Genomic DNA, 5545 nt, shown 5'->3' on the forward strand with positions numbered 1-5545 from the left:
ATTTCATACAAACATACTACAGCAAGCAAAACTATGCAATCATTAGCCTAGTATAAACTAGATGGTGAGCCTCATTCAATAATAGTTGGTTAATAGACTTCAAAGCTTCAGGCACACTTCGGCAGAGTAATTAAATGGTAAGGCCTTCAATTATGTCCACTAATAGTTGGACAAGTACCCAACATCAGGCATCATTCTTGGGGCATCTCATTAACTAAGGACAAATAAAGCAATTGAAAAGAGCAAATTAACTATGCCTGAAACTAACAAGGAATTGAACTGTTGAGTTGGATATAGTGACTTACCTTAACAAGTTGAAGAGGCTCAGCGCAGCTCCTACTTCTCTTGCAAGGCTCGTTCCTAACATCTTGTACTTGGAAATCCTCAATCTTATCTTCATTGCACCCCCTCTGCAAGGTGACACAAACTAGTTACTCGTCTCCTTGGAAGATAAATATGCATACTTTCCAGTCTGTGAACACAAAAGGATGAGATTATAACAAAACAACACCACATAATGAAACATGCCGGATCTCTTGCACTTGCACACAATGAAATGAGCATTTACTATGTCTGCACTATGTAAAAACTAGGCATACCTTCGAACTGGATCTCCAGGTACTCTTGGAGAGCCTACTTTAGTGTACAGCCAAACCTTTATGTCACCTATGAGTTAGAAAAGGCCCCACTACAACAGTCCTTAGTGTTTAAATCGTTGACAAGCTCTGTTAGAGTTAGGTCACGAACAACAAGTAATCAAAGCAAACAGTCCTAGTATGGCTGGCTGATGCAATCAAGCAATTGGACAGATGTGTGAGCAAATCTTACATATCAAGAAAAGAAGCAAAGAAGGAGGCTTAAAGACCTTCACTTGACTGACCAGATTTAAGGGGCATTTAAACATCATGTGCAACGTATGAACTAACATAAACATTGCATATTCCAGATTCTACGATGGAATGCACATGTATTAGGTTATGCCAGGTATGATGATGCCTAAATGTACACTATAGCAGGCAGGAGTGATTCATCATTGCACGCACAATTGAATTGTAGGTTAAGGGCCAGTTCTATTCCGCCTTTTCAGGCTTATTGTCAAAATAAGCCATAAAAGATGTAAAGAAGTCATTTTTGAGTTATGGGCTTGGGCTTAACTAATTTCGCTTTGGTGGGGGGGTGTTTCGGGTAGAACCTCACTAAAAATTGAAGGGAAGGGGAATAGTGAAATGACTGTTGTTTGCTTATATTACACTCAAAATGCAATTGGTGACGCTCGCGTCACACCTCACCCTCAAGTAAAAACAAACACGCAAGCGTTCATTGCCCTGCCCGCTTGCATCTCCTCTCCCCTTTCCCTCTACCTCGATCCCCTGCCTGCAGCACTAGGGTTCCTCCAGCAAGCCGACTCCACTGGTCCCATCTGGCCTGGTCCTCGACGATGCTCTGTCCAGCTAGGCTACATGGCCGGCGGGTAGGGGAAAATCTCCCTGGCTGCTCCTCCCTCTGGTGCCGCCCCTCATTCTCATGGTCTCCAGCAGCTGCTCCACTGTGGTTAGTCCAACGCACTACTTCGGCAGGCGCCGCACAACTACGGCTGACACCACACTACGGGAGAAGGCACCTCACAAGGTGAGGATCTCCTCTGTTTTTTTGCCAAATTTTCATTCTGATCCACTATACGATGAATTGCTAAGAGCTGCTTCTGCTGCTGCTATATGATGCATTGCTATGAGCTGCTCCTGCTGCTGCTATATGATGAATTGCTATGAGCAGCTGCTGCTATATGATGAATTGCTATGAGCTGCTGCTACTATATGATGAATTGCTATGAGCTGCTGCTGCTATATGATGAGTTGCTATAAGCTGCTCCTGCTGCTGCTGTATGATGAATTGCTATGAGCTGCTCCTGCTGATGCTATATGATGAATTGCTATGAGGTGCTCCTGCTGCTGCTATATGATGAATTTCTACGAGCTGCTGCTGCTACTATATGATGAATTGCTATGAGCTGCTCCTGCTGCTGCTATATGTTGAATTGCTATGAGCTGCTGCTGGTGTATGATGAATTGCACACTGCTGCTGCTGCTGTATGATGAGTTGCTATGAGTTGCTTCTACTGCTATATGATGCTTTCAGGTGGTGCTGCTATATGATAATAACCAGCCACTTGGACCATCAAATTTCAATAAATAATTGTTCTTCATTTAAATGTGGGTCATGTGTTTTTCGTTTAAATTAGGCAATGAGATCTCTATGGAAAACATTGACCAAAGTAGATTGTGCCAAGTAGATGGTATCTTGTTATTTGCATTTTGAGCAAATACTGATGGTCTGTTTTCCTGTCATATTAATTACTGCACTAGGTTCAATTTGTGATGTTTGCAAGTCAAATTAATTTTCATATGGGCAGCAAAATGAAAAAATATAATGCAATCTAGACTTTTCATTGATCATACCAAAGATAAGCTGAAAACGCAATGAAAAGAACTGGTTGGCTTATTACATGGAGCTTGTATTCACATGTGCTTATTTTCTTAAGATAACTCGTAATAACTGTCCCTAAGAAACTTGGCCAATAGAACTGACAGACAAATAACATGTCACGATGATTGCAATGGAGGAGTGACGTACCATAGCACACTGTATAGGCTCACCACTGGCTCTCCTTTTTTTGCGATGTTCCATGAAATTGCCACATACATCTTGTACTTTTTCATTGTGTAACCCTATTTGCAAGTTGACACGGCTAATTTCAGACATCTCTACATGATAATACATTGCATATCCCTTGCGCATATTTAAACCACCAATTAATGATTGTGTGCGTAGCATAAACTAGCCATGACTCTGTGTGCTGGACTAGCAGGCACTCTAAGGGAGCCTAATGTAGTGTACTGGAATTCCTACATGCCACCTACGATTTTGTGTAATGTACTGCCTCTGTTCCCAAATATATGTCTATGTAGAGATTCTAGTATGGACCACATACAGATGTATATAGATGCATTTTCGAGTGTAGATTCACTCATTTTGCTCCGTGTGTAGCCTATAGTGGAATCTCTAGAAAGACTTATATTTAGGAACGGAGGTACGAGGTAGTATCATGTATGACATCTACATATCTAATTTAGCAGCCAGTAGTAGAAATCATTGTCTGCACAAAGGGATTACTGGTCAAAAATCCTAGCAAAGCACGCTGGCAGGCACAGAACAATACAAGAGAGAGACACACTTACAAGATCATAGCTATGCCTCGGTCCAGGATCTTGGTGGGCCAAGCTGTTAGATCCAGAAGAAACATCGTCCTTGTAGTTTTTGCCAGCTGCATAACAGGTAACAGCGACCTGTTAGTATATTTGAAGTACATCGGGCAGGTGATGCTGGACGGGTTTAAAGGTGACAAGTACCTAGGCCGTGGCGGGTGCTTGGCATCTTGCAAGACGGTGGGAATCAGGTTAGAAATGTCAAGGGTGATGACGTTGCGCTAGCTGTCGGGGTCCGGTAAGGAGATCTAGAACCGTCGAGTAGGGTGTTTGTGGAGCGGCTCCGGTAGGGTGGACTACGGTGTGGGTGAAGCGGATCTGTGGCCGTGGACGAGAGCGTAGGTGAAGCTGCTCCGGTGGTTGGGTTAAGGATGGTGTCAACGATGCGGATCTACGGCTGTGGACGGGGTGTCAGAAGCTGCTCCGGTAGGTTGGATGAGGGTACGAGGAAGCAGATCTGAGGCAGTGGACTTGTGAGTTGGCAAAGCGGCCCCGGTAGGGTTGAAAATGGTATAGGCGAAGCTACTCCGGAGGGGTTGACGATGGTGTCGGCGAAGCGGCTCCGGTAGGGTTGAGGAAGGTGTTGGCGAAGAGGATCAGAGGCCGTCGATCAGGGCATCAGTGGGGCGGCTCTGGGGGGGGTGTGGACGAAGCGTCTCTGGTGGGGAGTACGAATGAGCCGCCGCAGATGCGCTGCGGTTGACGAGAGTACCGGCGAAGCATATCCGGCGTCGTGGACAAGGCCGACACTGAATGGGCTGTGGTACAGTGGTGGATGAGCAGTCTACTTGTTTCTAGGGGAGGTGGGAGGGGTAGATGCGGCCACAGAAGCAGATCCGGTGAGGTGGACGCCGCTGGCAGTGAATGGGCTCTAGTATGCTGGTGGATGAGCAGTCTAGGGTCTCGAGAGGGGAGGGGAGAAAGGCCGTTGAAGTACGAACAACGTGATGTGAGATGCTCTGGTGCTGTGGAGTTAGTCGTTTTTGCAGGAGGGGGAGAGGAAATGGGGGTGCCGTGTAGTGGGGGGAACCGGAAGTTACCAAAGCAGCCCCGACCTATTATGTAGATGAGGGCTGTATTGTAACTGTTGGTCTCCGTGCACCAAGGACAAAAGGGGAATTTCGCATGCTAAAGACTAAGGTGGTGGAAATTCTAGAAGGAGGCGGGAGATTTTGCCGCCCGCATGATCGTTCGTATCCAGTTTCAACTAATTTTGGACCGTGCTAGCGGGAAGGTCATGCGAGACTGTGTACATGGGGCACGCGTCAGCAGTTAATAACTGGTGTGAAGTCCACCCCAGAAAAAAAGACAATAACTCGGGATGATGCGCCGATAACTTGGACGTTAACACGGGCGCGGCCAATCGTACGGGTGTAGTGGCGCGTTCACAAAAAAGGGATCAAACGCTCAGCCTATGTATTTCTCGTGTAAATAGATAATTTAGTGCAATTGGTTATTTACTTTAAACATAATGCATTGACGTGTTTGTGGAGAGGCGCACAAAAAGAAATGGATATTGTAGTTCGCTACTTAAAAGTGTTACGTCATATGATTACATAGCCTCCATTTCATAAATTGCGTACCCGTTGAATTCATATATGAATATTACATATACTACTTCATAATAGAACCTTAAATCATCCAAGACGAATGATTTTGAATGCAAGAGTAACAATGGTGCATGTACATGATAGCTACATTGGTTGTTTGAAGAAACATCACTGTAACTTTGGCATGCACAACTGAAAAGGTTTATTTCAATAGAAAAATGTGATATGTGAGTGTCCAATCTTTATAGAAAAAAATGTGATATGTGAGTGATACATGATATTGATTTATGTTCAAGCGATGCACGTCCACAATCGCTAGATAGTGATACGTGAATGAATTGTTCAATCTCTCTCACACGCATACATATCTCATTTCCCTGTGGGCATCGGAATCACACACGCGCACTTCATGTATTTCTCTCCCTCCGTCAAGGTTAGAATTCGTCTTTCTACCCCGTCCTACAAGTCTCTCACACAGAAACACACACGCTCCCTCTGTCGAACATGCCCACCCCTTTAATTCCGCCCACCCACAGCCACTAATATCTCAAAGTATAATAATGTCTCTCACACATATGCCTAAGGTTAACTCGAGTTCCGGAACCATATGAATACATACAATGGGATTCCAACCGAGCACCTTTTGTTTTGAGATTTCGCTCTCTCTCCCCCCCTCTCTCTCTCCCTCTCTCTCTCTCACACACACGCGTGCAAGCGCTCGCACACACACAC

Source organism: Triticum aestivum, chromosome 7D (assembly GCF_018294505.1).
Source record: "Triticum aestivum cultivar Chinese Spring chromosome 7D, IWGSC CS RefSeq v2.1, whole genome shotgun sequence".
Lineage (NCBI taxonomy): Eukaryota > Viridiplantae > Streptophyta > Magnoliopsida > Poales > Poaceae > Triticum > Triticum aestivum.